At 43.9% G+C, this 14,799-nt stretch overlaps 1 long non-coding RNA gene across 1 annotated transcript; it reads right to left on the bottom strand.

The window, feature by feature from the left end:
- Positions 1 to 9,075: 9,075 nt before the first annotated feature.
- Positions 9,076 to 11,163, bottom strand: LOC128747853 (uncharacterized). Its single transcript, XR_008412719.1, has 3 exons — positions 10,626 to 11,163; positions 10,216 to 10,391; positions 9,076 to 9,209 (listed from the first exon to the last, which is right to left on the bottom strand). It is a non-coding gene; the product is annotated as an uncharacterized LOC128747853 (long non-coding RNA).
- Between the last annotated feature and the right edge of the window lie 3,636 nt (positions 11,164 to 14,799).

Here is a 14,799-nt window from a genome sequence, read left to right as displayed (position 1 = left end):
CGCCGCCTCTCGCCCACAACATCCCGCATCATCATCATCATCATCTTCACCACCACCATCATCATCATCATCTGCAGCAGCAGCAGAATCAGTGTGATGTAGACGTTCCTGCTCTGAGAAACTGGATCCTGCCGCACACAGGTACGCTGCTTTTATTTTCTTTTCACCTGTGTGTTCACTTTTAAATCCTACATTACATTACATTATTGAGTATTGAAACAACTTTGCCTTGAAACTTAAGAAACATTCACTTCAATAGTGGATTGAAAGACGGATTTCTGACGTGAGGTAATTTGCCGATCAGCAGTGAAAAGTGTAGGTGGCTGGTTTTTCCTTTCAGTACAGCAATATCTACCTGTCGTCTGTGACTCTGGATTCCTTGAACTTATTTATGCTTAAATAATTTGAAACAAGCACATTTAAAATAGAGATTAAGAGTAACATTTGTATCATGTCACTTTACTTTTTAATATATGCAAAATTTAATGATGAAAATAGTTTTAAAAATAGCCTGACATTGTTAACATGACAAGGGTGTATTGAAAGACTCCAACGCAGTGTTGAGATGTGTTGCAGTGAAATAGGGGCTTTAGCCTAGAGCTCCTTCTCTGTTATGAAAGGTTAAGGTCAGTTTTCATGCAAATCAATCCTCATCACTTTTAAAACACCATAAGAAGTAGGATGTATGTGGGTTATAAGATGCTGATGTTCAATGGATTCGATGGATGGTTCATGGTTAAGCTGTTCATGAGGGGATCCAAGACCTCCTCTCCAGGAGTCGTCATCATTACCTCATGATCACCTTTCATCTTGTTGAGGTTTGGAAACCTCCTGAAGGAGGGCGACCATGTGACCTCCTTTTCATTCTCCAGGTTTTTCTTTCAAATCTTGAGGTGGCTCTGAGGGAACCTAGGCCCTTTCTGTGGGTGCTTGTCTGGGTTTCCTCTGGGTGCTCTGGTTTCCTCCTGCAGTCCAAAAACATATTGAGATTTCCATTAAAAAAAGACTGTCATTAGCTTCCACAAAACAACCCATGCCTACAGTGAAAACTGCCGATGCCTTCAGCCACTGCAGAATTCATTTGGTCTCTGCTCTGTATAGTCAGTTATTTTGGCCTTTCCTGATTTATTTAATAATATTTCAGACTGAGAGTTGTAGACTTTCACCTGAGAACTGAATCCTAGTTTCAGGCCAGAAAAAAAAAATCCTTCACGCTCAAAAGGGGAATTTGCTGTGAAGAGCGTCTCTGCATGTATTTGGAATTTGGATAAAACGTGTGACAACTTCAGAGAAACTGGAGATTGGAGACAGCTGTCCACTTGGAATCGGAGTTGTGAAGTCACGCTAGTGAAGTTATGAGCCACAGCTTCCTCTAACACCACTTGAAACCCTGAAAGAGGAAGGATATTTGATGATGCTGCACATCAATACTGGTGATGCAGAGTAAGATTTAATGGAAAGAAAATATTAACATCCATATTTCCAGCCTTTTCTTTTATTTTTCTATGCACTTAGGAAGGTAAAAGACTTCTTTACAATAATATAGTAATTAACCCATGCGATTTTTTCTTCAGTTACAATAGTTGAACACTTCTTTTAAGGCTATTAATTCATTAGTTCTTGCAATTCTAAGGTTAGTTATTTACCCACTAAAAATAAATACTGAGATTTTCTGTTTCTTTCTGGTAAAGTAATGTTCTGCAGTAATATTTTGTGAGTGCACACCAAGAAGGTCTGCGGTTCAAGTGCAGCTGGAGGCAACGCAGGGTTGAGGGTGGATTTTTAGTGTGGAGTTGTGTTCCTTGCGTGGGTTTCTTCCTGGTGCTCTGGTTTCCTCCCACTGACCAAAAACACAGACGTTAATTGATGACTGTATGTATAATGATTATGATGATCATAACAGCTAGGATGAGGCTCCATGAAACAGTTCTTTTCATTTTCAGCGCTCAGTAGGTGGCGCTCTTCAGCTAAAAATGATCATGGAAAAGATTTTGCAACTGAGACTGCCATCTAGTGGGCTCTGAAAAACAGGACATGGATTCGTGAAGCCTCATGAGCCCATTACTCCTAACATTCTTTATTGAGGCAAATGAGTGGCACAAAGTGAATAAATAAGTTGTGTCTTTGCTGCATGGCTTTTTGTCATCAAAAATATTTCCTTGAACCCTTCGTCCATCCATCCATCCATCATGCGTGGATGGTGAAGAATGCCAGAACCTCCTAGTGGCCTTTAATACCATGACAGGGAAACACCTAGGAAGGATCCCAACTACCGCCACTGGTGACTGCAGGGATAGTGTCTTGCAGTTTTGCCTATACTGCCCCCAGCTGGCTAGAGTGAGTGCTGAGAAAATATGATACCAACAGCGAAGGAAGAGGTTGTGTATCAGAATTGGACCCACTGAGTGCGTGAGCGCCACCTAAAGGAGACACCGTGAGGAGAAGACGATTCAAGTCTGGTTAAATCTGAAAGCGGTGGATGGAATTAAATTGAGTGGCACAGTTTAGAACTCCTTCTTCTCCCGAAATGAGCGATACAGAGTCCTCATGACATGATGTCAGTCTTTTGGACCCAATCTAAGTTTATCAGAATGCATCGTCACTATAGGAGAGTCTATTCTGGTCCTTTATGATACATGACGAATCCGAAATCATGTTTCGCCTTGAAAACAAAAGCCAGACTGATTGAAATTCCAGCGTCAGTCACGCTCCACATCGCGGCATCAGGCATAAGTCATGCGCTAACTCTCAGCTGCTACCTACAGAGGCTTCTCTTTCAAAGCCCAGACGTGCGATCCGGCCTCTGTGACCGTGCCGATTCCATCCCGGGAGACAATCGGAGCTTCTGAGGTGGAATAAAAGAGCCGTTGTCTCGGCGCGGCGGTGGAGGGGCCGAGGCCACTCCAGGTTGAGAAAGTCTCCCGACAACTTGAGGGGGACCGTGATTGCTAAATAATGGCTCAGATGAATGAAGCCAAATCAGCCTTGCACACTCAGCCGTCCTCAAGTTCTCCGGCAGTAGGAGAGGCATCATATCGCGACGGCTGATCCCTATGGCAACAGCAACCGCTGATAGCCGTCTGATTGAATGGAGGGTGGCGTTTCTGATAACTTGTCATGTGTCACATCTGTCTCAGTCTGGAGGCTGGTTTCTGGGCTGAGGCAAAGCACATTAATAATAGGATTCCAAAAGGCTCTGCGCTCCATTGACCCCTACTGTGAGCTGTCTGGAATTGTCTCGAACAGAATGGTTGTGAAGAAAGAACCAAGGGACCCTCCATGCATATGCCCCGCTCCTCACATGACCGCGTGACACTTCATACCAGGTGTGAACACAAGCATGACAAATTGAGGTCACGCTGATGGATGGAGTTCCACGAAGCTTTCCACAGTCACGTCGACTGAAATATCTGAAATATACAAAACACATCTTCGGATATTTCACCTCTGACATTTTGGTCATTCAAATTATATTTGATTATCAACGATAGCCGGAATTGATTGTGTTTTTTCACAATACAACGGTAAGTAAATGGTATATTTTAGGGGTTTTCGGTGTTCTGGTCGCTTATGCAGTAAAAAAAAAAAATGTGCAAAGAAAGGGGTGACATTTAAACAATAAAGCAGTAATTGCCCCAAACAAAAATGGCTGACCATTATGTAGACCTTTTCAGTTGAATTATACATTACATTAAAACCAATGCACAAAATAAAAACATGAAATGCAGTAACTTGTTTTTAGCAAGGCAAAATTGGTAAACCTGCTCCCAAAAAATGGGTTTGCTTTATTTAAAAATGAGCACAAAAATGACACATGAATCGTATATGAAAGCGCGATAATGGCACCTGAGCTGGACTTAGAACACGCCTGCCCTCGGACACTGGATGTATTTCAGTGTCCTGCTTGTCACCTTGTCAACGGCTGGTTTAAAAAAGAATAAAATAAAATACCAAAAATAAGACAACTTTTGATAATGAAAAACAATGTACTACATAAAGTATGATAATGATATCCCAATATTTTGCCCACGGTATCGATAATATCACGATCATATTCCAATAATATCACGATACTACGACTCTACAATTGATATTACGGTGCCAGAGGTTTCGTCCTCAATACATCACAATATCCATCACTTCATAAATTCCGAATTTATTGACTGCACTGAATCCATTTCACATGAATGACAGCTAAGTATAACAGCACGTCCGATATCTTGCTATGTTCAAGCTCAGGACAATGAAGGTCACGTGTTGTTTGGCCTGTATATGTCACCTTTGTGGGACATATAGAGGAGATTGATGGAGGTGGTGAAGGAGGACATGAGGTTTGAAGGTTTGGGAGAAGAGGAAGCAGAGGACAGGGGGAGATGGAGGAAGGTGATGCGCTGTGGCCACCGAGAGAGAAGAAGAAGTTGAGGTGTTGTGACGTTGAAGTTCTGGGAGCTAACCCAGCGAGCCTTGACCAATAGAAAGAAATCCACCCCTCACCACCTGTGCTCCTCTCCCGCTGCATGATGTCATCTTCTGATGATCCAGACTGATCCAGTGTCACAGACAGGCAGGGAACTGAAGAGCTCCATCACACTCACCAGAGAGTTGACATTCGACAGTAACCGAGACATCGGCCAGATCCTGGTGGAAAAAGTGATCAATATTAACATGTCACTGACTTATTTAGCAGAGCTTGAGGGAGCGAGATATGCCAGTGACCTAACATGGAACATGAGGATGACTACAGATGAACAAAATGATGTATTGTACAGCAACACCTCCTGGTGTTGCTATCCCAATTATAGAAGGGACACTAATGAGGTTAGTAATGCACAACATTTAAAGGAGCTGTGATGAGTAGCTTTGGCAACCGGAGCTGGAAAGCTCTGTTGCATTGTACTTGAAGGTTAAAATTAGCATGTAGCCAATGTCCTTTCAGACGAAATTGAAGATGAACTCGCTGGTGATGCCACAGTGCCTGTAATGACCTGGAAAGATACCTCAGTTGCCGCTGTTGAATAAATAATGCGGGAATGGAAATGTGACCCTTGTCAGTGGAAATCCAACTGCCCGCCGGTTCGAGCCACTAGAGGGCGTCTGTCGTTGGATGCTGAACACCACCTTGTGTTACACGGTAGTGGGGTCAGACTTGAGCGCCCCCATGTGGCCATTACGTATTTCCCGCTCTCTTTCTTAACCTTTTTGATCTCTTGAACAAATGGGCCCGGGGCCCTTTCAATAGAACTGATTCATGACTCTTGACTTTGTTTGTGGTCAACAACCATATTTAATCTACTTACACGCAAACAAACCAAAAGCTTGTGAAATGACATGAAGCCACGTGATCATCGCGGAGATTTTTATTTGCCATCGAAAAGACCAACTACTACTAAAGAAAAAAATACACTTGTTGAGAAAATGAAATTCAGTATAAAATAAAGAATAAGAATAAATAAATAAGAATAAATATAATGTATTTTATTTAAACTCCAAAGAAGACATAAGTAAAGTGTAAATGAAAGTATCGCAATAACAGTTTTGACTGTTAGCGGGGGGCACTTTCTTTCTCATTTTTTCTTTTCAAAACCTCTCCATAGTTGGTATCTCTCACAGTCAGTGCAGTGACACACTACTGGCACCATATGAAGGTACTGTATTAAAGTGAGCATCTCGCAGCCCTCATGGCCCAAACGTGGCCCTCTAGGGAGGCTCTCGCGGCCCAACCATGGGCCCTGGCCCTATGGTTAAGAATCACTGCTTTAAAGCAATGAATGGCGAAACAACTGATGGTGAATCGTCTTCTCCACTAGGATGGCTGAGGTGATGAACTCTCTGGAACCGACAGCGGAGGACTTTGGAGGTGGAGCAGGAGCAGAGGAGGATGCTGTATCCTTTAGAATGGAAATGCCATCTCTGGTTCAGGCCAGAAGCCTTCATGTTTATTTGGAATCGGCTGGTGGAACAAAGTCGTTTTTGGGGTGACCCAGTAGCAAGTCTCTTTGGCTCAATCTCTGGTTATCTGGACTAGTTTCTGTTGCCTTACTTTCCAGTTTCTAAATTTCCATCTCAACTAACGGGTGATTTGGATGGAAACAGATGCCCCAGATGGTCGAGTACAAAAACACAGGCAGCTTAGCAAAGAAGAGTCCTACACTTGTATGTGAAAATGTTCTTTTTTAAACGTATATTTATGCTACTTAACTATCCAAATAATGATGTAAAGTAGCGGCACTTTGTTTAATTGTGATCAATGTGTTGCTTTGCAAGACTTAAAGTTTATTAGCATATTCCTATAAATAATTAAAAGTGAAAATATTTTAAAGAAACAGCAAACGAATAACGTATAAAAAAAAAAAAAAAAAAAAAAAAAAAAATATATATATATATATATATATATATATATATATATATATGTAGTTTCTGTACCTCTATTATATACTGATGCGACCAACCTTACATTGAGCGTCCAGATATGCCCTGACACCCATGAACGGTACCCCAAACTCTCCAAAAGGCTTCCATCCATCGTGGTGGAGCCCACAGATGCAGCTGAGGTGGAGAGTGGCGAGCTCCGCTGGCCGCCGGACGATCCAGGAACTCCGGTTGCTGAAAGAGAAATTAGTGAGGCGCAAACCTCAGGTAAGGAACTCTCATCTCAGGGCGAGTGGTGAAGATATACTGCATTACAAGACTTTTATGTTTGGAAAGATCACCAGCAGCTTTGAGTGAGTAATGTGTTTCGATGGTACTTATATGTTCAGCTGATGCGGTTGGACTTAAAGACCTCATCTATTTCCATCCATTTCCGTTACGTAATGTCCACTTCAGTTGCATCCACACTGGTTAGATCAGTCATTTCCCTGGAGTCCAACTCAGGGCCCGGGGGCCAAAACGAGGCCCTCCAATTCACCTTAAATGGCGCTACATCTCTTTTTTTCTTCAGGTACGGAGCATTTCCAAGAAGGCCTGGATTCAGCAGCTTCAGGGACAGACACACAGGACTCCAACTGACCAGTGTCCTCCACAATAACTGCTGGATCTTTCTGACCGGCAACAAGTGGGTGAGACACCACAGAGGCAGTGGAGCAGATACGATTTAGTCTTGCCGCCAGACACAGATTGAAAGTCTTCTTCCTTTTCATTTGCAAATACAGACTCGACATAGTCATGTTTGTGTGAAGGGGCCTTGGAATGAACAGAGTTTAGTGCTTGTTTATTGTTCTGCCTCATTTACCGAGTTCTGTTTAACTGATTGTACTTTAAATCTAAGATTTTATACGGCAGCACCGGAGACCTTCCGTCGATACTGATGCTATCTGATGTCACCGTTAAACAAAGCTGTGTACTGCCATTAGACTCACGAGGATTTTCTATGTGTTTGTACTAGGGTCACTGCAGAATCGCAGCACAATTACAGTTATTCATTGTACAGTTATTATTACCTCATGTCCTTATGGTGGTTAATAGTCTATGGTTTACTGACCAAAACAGACCTTACTGTAGTGGCAGAAACAGTCGGTGAGGTCGCTGGGTTTTGGACTGTTTTTAAAGCAGAGTGCAACACATATTACCATGAATAAACTCCTTATTTATAGAATGGTAACACAATGTTTGCAACACCATTATTGCTGGTTATTAACTATAAATAAGACAGTATTCAGCTTATTAACTGTTAATATCTGATCCCCAATCTGAGGTGTTTCTATAGTCACAAATGAAACATTTATATTCCTAAAAAAATAACTGTACAAATCTACTGAAACAGACAACAGTTTAATGAGAAACATACTAAATCAGAATGTTCCATTTCATAGGGATTATGGAAGTAATGGAGCAGTGTAGAAGAGGTCCTGAATAGAGTTAAGCTTGAGGTCACCCTTAACTAGGGGCATGGGACCGCCTCGTCGACGTGATGCGCTTGTGAGGCTTCGTGAAACCTCATTTTCAGATTTTGCTCTAAAATCATAGGACTGGAACAAACCTTTTCAATGACGCCTCACGTCATTTTTAAACTGAGAGCGCCACCTGCTGAGCTCTGAAAACGAGGGCACTGTTTCATGAAGCCTCAGAAGCGCAACATTAAATAGCAGCAGTCGGCGTGTTCTTTGTGAACATGTTTATTGCTTTGCATGAAGTTAGAGTTGGTGATTAGCTAGAAAAAAACAAAGCTCACAACATGCTACTTGTAAACGTTCCTTCAGAACCCAGTAACATCATGTGACCTGCGTGGCTTCGGAAGCTCAGTCGTGCCATAAAACTACTGTTACCGTCGGTAGCTAATGTAACATGTTCTGGAAATGACTTTATTTCACGTGCGTACCACTGTAGTTTGGTGATTTATTTATTTTGTAACAATAGATGTGTTGCGAGTACTTGATCATTCAATATTTAGATTTATTTACTCAAATATATGGGCACATACTTGTCAGTAGTTGTGTTTCTGTTGGACTGTAAAGAGCAATATGTTGACTAATAGAGGATTTTGCTACAATAACAGAGGTCGGAGTTTATCATAGATTTATCTCAATGTATAGACTTGGGATTTTATAACACTAATTATTGCACAAAAATAAAAGTTTTCAAAGTTCCGTTTGCCTCTGTATTTTCTGTTTCAAGCTGAAATAGTTTTGTTCAGCAGGAGAAAATAAAGTCGCACATTTTAAATTAAAGATTTGCCCACACCTCTGCAGCAACTAAGAAGCGATTCACACATGCACACCTTCCAACAATGACGACCTCTTACACAACTCGCAGCAGCAAACATCCCACACTCACAACTGATCATTTTCACCGGCGGACTCGGGTTGAAAATCGCTTCATTCTCTGCCTGATGACAAATGGGAAAAGCAAACACATGATTTGATGGTTTGAAGTGTTTATGTCCGGTGCGACGCGCACACTTATCCAGCTAAAGGTCATATACGAGGCTCGATCCAGACGGAGACGGAAGGAAGGAGCTGCGTCTCATTCCGCTCACGCCTGCTTTGCTCAGTGGAAGTGACCTTTTTGAACGACATCCTTCAGAAGAACACTTCGTCGCAGCAAGCTGGGTCACCCCTGGGGAGCTGAGGAGGGCTGCAGGAGATGGACCGGGCGGGGGGGGGAGCTCCAATGTCAATTATACTTCAAATGTCACAAGCTGGTTTTTCAGGGGCGGAAGGAAGACTTAAAGAAGACCACACTCTTGCTTCTCTAGCTTGTTCTGCTGCCTTCTGTGATGGACAACAAACAGATGATTTACTTTCATGTCGGATTATGACCACCTAAGCTAGACCTGAAGCGCCACCTTGCTAAACTCATCCAGTTTTGGGGGGTTTGTGTGGCCTACCTTAGTGTCAGGCTATTTAGTTACCCCTCTTTTCCTCATGCGTTTGACCCAGGTGCATGTTGTTAGTTTCTTCAGGGTTTGATAGAGCTCACAGACTAGTTCGTAATCTCAAAATGGCATCTTCAAATCTGCCTCATCGTAGCATGAACGATGGTTCTGCTTCTTTGCTTTTTAACCGCTTTCAGGGGCGAAAGATGAAGCGCTAAAATAGACAGCATTCATATGAAATTGACTTGGTGCTACCTAACTGTCGAATGCAGAGTTCAACAAAGGTCTATTCAAGATAGTAAATGAAGAAAAGGAGCACCAGAAAAAGAAACAAACCATCCTTTTCCGGTTGAGAACCATGGCGTCAGACTTAGAGGAGCTGATCCTCATCCCTGCCGCTTCACACTCAGATGCAAACTGACCTAGCGAGAGCTGAAGGTCCAGCTTATTGGCATGGAAGTCAAAGCGCGTCCTGAACCTTGATCTGCGACAGCCATTCCTTTCACGAGACCGTTCTGCATCTGACACCATCCGTCACACTGAATGGAGAAAAACTTGCCTCACCCTCTTTGAACCTTCGTTTTCAGTGGAAAAAAACTGCACTTCAAAGTGAAAATTCCACGACCCAGTGCTGCCTCACGGTGAAGATGGAATGAGGAGTTTGGGAAGGTAATAATATCATTGGTTTGGTGCTGATCTGCATTCTGATTGAAGCACCACTTTAGGGAAGTATGTGTTATTGAGTGGCTGAGACGACCGTTTCTGAAGAAGCCATCACGATTGTTTCCTAACTAAATTCCTATGACTAAGATCGGGTGAAGGCCAAACAACTGAAACACAGTGCAAATTTGATGAAATTAGCCAACAACTGGATGCAGAAAGATTGTTTGAAGAGCACTTACTCGGTGGACTGCAGCCAACACGGAGCCCCGTCTCCTCGGAGGCCTCTCAGTTCACCGCCCACTCGCTCGCACACCTCCATGTTCCCGTCCTCCTGGCTGCTCCGCACGCTGCCATGCCAGGATTTGTTTGCAGAAAGTTCACATACATTTGAGTGAGCAGAGCTGCTGCTGCGGCGCTGGAAAGGAAATAACATTTTTTTTTTAGAGTTGCTAACAAACTTCAAGTTTTATAAGCAGCTGTCAACGCTATCCTCAAGAAACCTCTTGATAAACATGTGTTCCATTTACAGTTGGACAAATACAAATGTTCGGAATGTTTGGTGCGTTTCATTCAATCTAAACTTCAATATGGGAAATATAACATTGCGTGATGTCATCGTGGGGGCGGGGCTATGTTGCGTTCAACTTACCTGGGTTTTCTGAAAGCAGTCGAGCTAGCGATGTAAACAACATTCATCGCGTTAAAACAAGTTTGCCAGATGAGCGTTTGTTCAATCCTAATGTTCCACTTAAACAGCAAAGCTCGTGTTACCCCAGTAACGTTCCTATGAATAGTAAATGTCACTGTAATCAATTCTGGATGTGGCTCCTCTGCAGGTGTGGAGCGCAGCCGTCAAGAAGTGGGAAGTCGCCTGGGAAGGAAGTCCAGAGAATGCGTGCTTCTGCTAGCATTAGCGTAACACAGGCGTCACATGCGGCAGGAAATAACTGATAGTAGCTTCACTGGCTGATGAACGACGAGGTCAGCGGTGAAAACAAACAAAACTGTCTGGTGGAAGCACTGGTGTACGGTGGCCCAGATGGACAAATTACATCACAAAAGAAAAGCACAACCACATCATGCGTGACAAAAATGGACAGGCAGTTACAAAAACAGAGTGACAAATACAATACACAAAACACTCAGCACTCTTTCGCTAATGCTGGTGCTCATTGGCTAAAACTAGCAATCACTGGCTAATGCTGGCACTCACTAGCTAATGCTGGGGCTCACTGGCTAATGCTGACGTTTATTTGCTAATGCTGCTGTTCATTGGCTAATGCTGGTGCTCATTGGCTAAAGTTAGCGGTCATTGGCTAATGCTGGTGCTCATTGGCTAAAGTTAGCAGTCATTGGCTAATGCTGGCACTCATTAGCTAATGCTGGTGCTCATTGGCTAAAGCTAGCGATCATTGGCTAACGCTGGCACTCATTAGCTAATGCTGGTGCTCACTGGCTAAAGTTAGCAGTCATTGGCTAATGCTAGTGCTCACAAATACAGAGGGAAAGTGCAACCACAAAACAAAAACAGCTACATGTTTGGACTGTCATCACCCTACATGGCCGCTGTACGAGTCACAAGAAGACACAGGTTTGTGCTTGTACTGGAAAAACCTGCCATTTTCTTCTTGTCTGCTTCTGAGCCACAACATCTCTGGGCCTCCTGCCGGTCACCTACAATGCTACCTGACCGGGCTGACCCTAACTTTCCTGCTGGAGGAGAAGGGTCAGGGCTTCTTCCTCGGACTGAAACTATCAACAAGTTGAGTGAGTCTGGTCAGTGGTGAGCTTGTGAATGGTCACATCACAGTGGCTTCCCCTCTCCACACAGACTATCGATCCAGATGTTCTCGCCATCTAAACAAACCCTACCTCTAATCGGAAACGCCAGTGATTTTCAGCCCAACATTTCACCCGCAGAGTTTCGGCTGAGCAGCAGTTGACTCCTCCTGTATTCCTGTGGCAGTCAGTGAGAATATTCAGCGGCAGCAGTTCCCCGGGGAGAGCGGCGATGCAGAGTGTCTCTGTGACCCGCTGCTTCTTGTGCTTCAACATCCATCACCGAGCGCCGCGCTGACTAAAATAAGATGCGCTCCGGTATATGAAATCAGGGCCAGGACTCTTGTTAGAGCGGTAGAAACAACAGCTCGCCCTCTTCAGCTCATTCCTCTGGTAAATATTTTCAATGGAAACCCTACATATTTCAACATTTAATGGACTGATGATCCCAGATGTTGACCTTCAGTGACGGTTTGTATCGCGAACACCTTCCTGTCACAGGTGCGTTTGCCTGGATACTGCCTGCTCCACAGGATGGCAGAGGAAGGGTAGGTGTTCCAGAGCAACAGTGGAACAGCTGGGGTGCACTCTCTCAGGAGCAGGCCGATCAAACCGGGGGGGGGCCGGGTTATTTTAGGAACCGCTGCAGAGACCCCTCCCACCTATCACGACACTGACAGCTCCCGCTTTTCATTTGCAAATACCTCAATTAGGGGACGAAAGGACGCGGTCAGATGAAATCCCCATTTAGGGGTCTATTCACTGAAAACAAGTGGTGAGCATGTGCGGCGGGATAAAAATACATCTGAGAGCGAACCTGTGTTTGATGCTTGCACAACACAGTCGTGCGTCCTCCGGTCTTTTGAGCGCAGCCGCTGATGTAAAAGGCCACCTTGAGTGAAGAAACAGGACGTATACAACGGCGTCTATTTTACTTCAGGTGGACAAGCCACAGATCCCTTGTTGATTTCACTTATTAGCTTGATCCGACTCAGAAATCTTCTGCCGCAAATGTGTAAATTGCGGTGAAAGAGGTGAGAGGAAAGATCATTTCTGTTCCTGGCCTTCAGATATACAGGTGTATAAAGTGAAGCAGGGGGCGCTAGATTGTGAGCTGCTTGTTCCCATGCCAAATGGAACCACCTCCTTTTGAAATCCATTCAATTTAAACACAAGGTTTATTATTAGCCTAAGCACTTGTTGTTTGAAAGTTGCTGGAGTTCAGATTTGACAACCTCAACGTTTAGTACTTCAAGGTTTGCCAGAAATCTGTCGCTTCAAATCTACTGAAATTGCAACTTCACCACTCCGAATATGCTGCATCCCAGGGTCTAATGCTGGCGCTCATTAGCTAATGCTATCGCTCACTGGCTAATGCTAGCACACATTGGCTAGTGCTAGCGCTCATTGGCTAATGCTGGAGCTCATTGGCTAATGCTAGTGCTCACTGGCTAATGCTAGCACTCATTGGCTAATGCTAACACTCAATGGCTAATGCTAGCACTCATTGGCTAATGCTAGCACTCATTGGCTAGTGCTAGCGCTCATTGGCTCATGCTGCAGCTCATTGGCTAATGCTAGTGCTCACTGGCTAGTGCTAGCGCTCACTGGCTAATGCTGGAGCTCATTCACTAATGCTAGTGCTCACTGGCTAGTGCTAGCGCTCACTGGCTAATGCTAGCACTCATTGGCTAATGCTGGAGCTCATTGGGGTGCGCGAGAGGTGCGCGCGATTTGCGCGTACTTGGCCTCAATTTAATATTTCATTGCCATGAATTAGTCTTTTGTTCCCCAAAATTCGCATTTTGTGCACCCATTTTACTTATTTTGTGGCCGTGATTTCATTGTTTTGCCTTGTCAGGTCTGGGGCTCAGTAGGACCGAACATATTTTGTCTCCATAGTTAAACTCTGAGGTTGTATACAACCCAGTCACTTTTTATTTAACAGCACATGCAATGCAACGCTGTCTCTTCAAGTCATGTTCTACCCACTGACACCATCTCCATCTATACGTCTCCGTTACCTACATAAAGTTGAGGAAACTTGTCGTTGTTTCCACAAACACTCCTCATCGAACCACCGCGGCGAGTCAGTTGCTGTGACAGTTAATAAAAGCCGCTGCCGACAAATATTAAATTCGACAGTCTGACAGCTCGAACGTTGCTGAAATCCACCCAGAGCAAGTTGATGAGAAGGTTGGCTGGGTGTTATTTTGTCACGTCGCTCTGGGGGAGCAAATATAACGCTCATGAATAATGACAGACAGTGGGAAAATGCAGGTCGCTCTTATTATAATTCCATCAGACCTCACATCAGCTAACCTTGTCTGGCAACTCATTTACAGTGATGCGATATAAAGACTGCTGGGTTGACGCTGTAGCATGGTGGTAAAGCAGATGAGGATCAACACGTGAGTCCAAGGACCTGCACGACCTGAAATTCCCAGGTTGACCTCCTCACTTTTGAATAAAAGAACTATATAGCTACAGTTTTCCATCCAACGTCAGTCACATACAGTCGAGAATCCTTTCACAGATCTGGTTTACATCCCTGGTCTACTGTGAGACAGGTGCTGGGGCTTCATGAAACAGTGTCCCCATTTTCAGAGCTCATTGTTTTGAAAATAATGTGCGATTTCATCAAAAATTGCTGTTATACTCCAAAGATTTTAGAGCCGAGAGTGCCCTCCAGTGGGCTCTTAAAATCAAGGCACTGTTTCATGAAGCCTCATATTCACTACCATCTAGTCACCAGTGCTGGCAAAGGACCTGTCGCCCAAGGAGACAGACAAAGACGGTGTGGAGAAGAAGTAAATAAAAGCTATAACTCAACACAAACATGGACTTCTGGGGCCTTATTTATAAACTTTCGCATGTCCTCCTCAGTGTCATTCTTCTGTGGTTTCGGAGTCTGAGTCACAGCGGCTCCATGTGATCAAATATAGTCTCTCAAACAAAAGTTTATTCAATGGAAGCGGGACCTGCTCTTATCTTCCGGGACTCTGATCCCATTGCTAGTTGCCAAGAAACGGTGACGAAACACA

Source organism: Synchiropus splendidus, chromosome 16, assembly GCF_027744825.2.
Source record: "Synchiropus splendidus isolate RoL2022-P1 chromosome 16, RoL_Sspl_1.0, whole genome shotgun sequence".
Lineage (NCBI taxonomy): Eukaryota > Metazoa > Chordata > Actinopteri > Syngnathiformes > Callionymidae > Synchiropus > Synchiropus splendidus.
The sequence above is the reverse complement of the archived record's forward strand: the minus strand, read 5'-3'. Positions and strand labels throughout refer to the sequence as shown.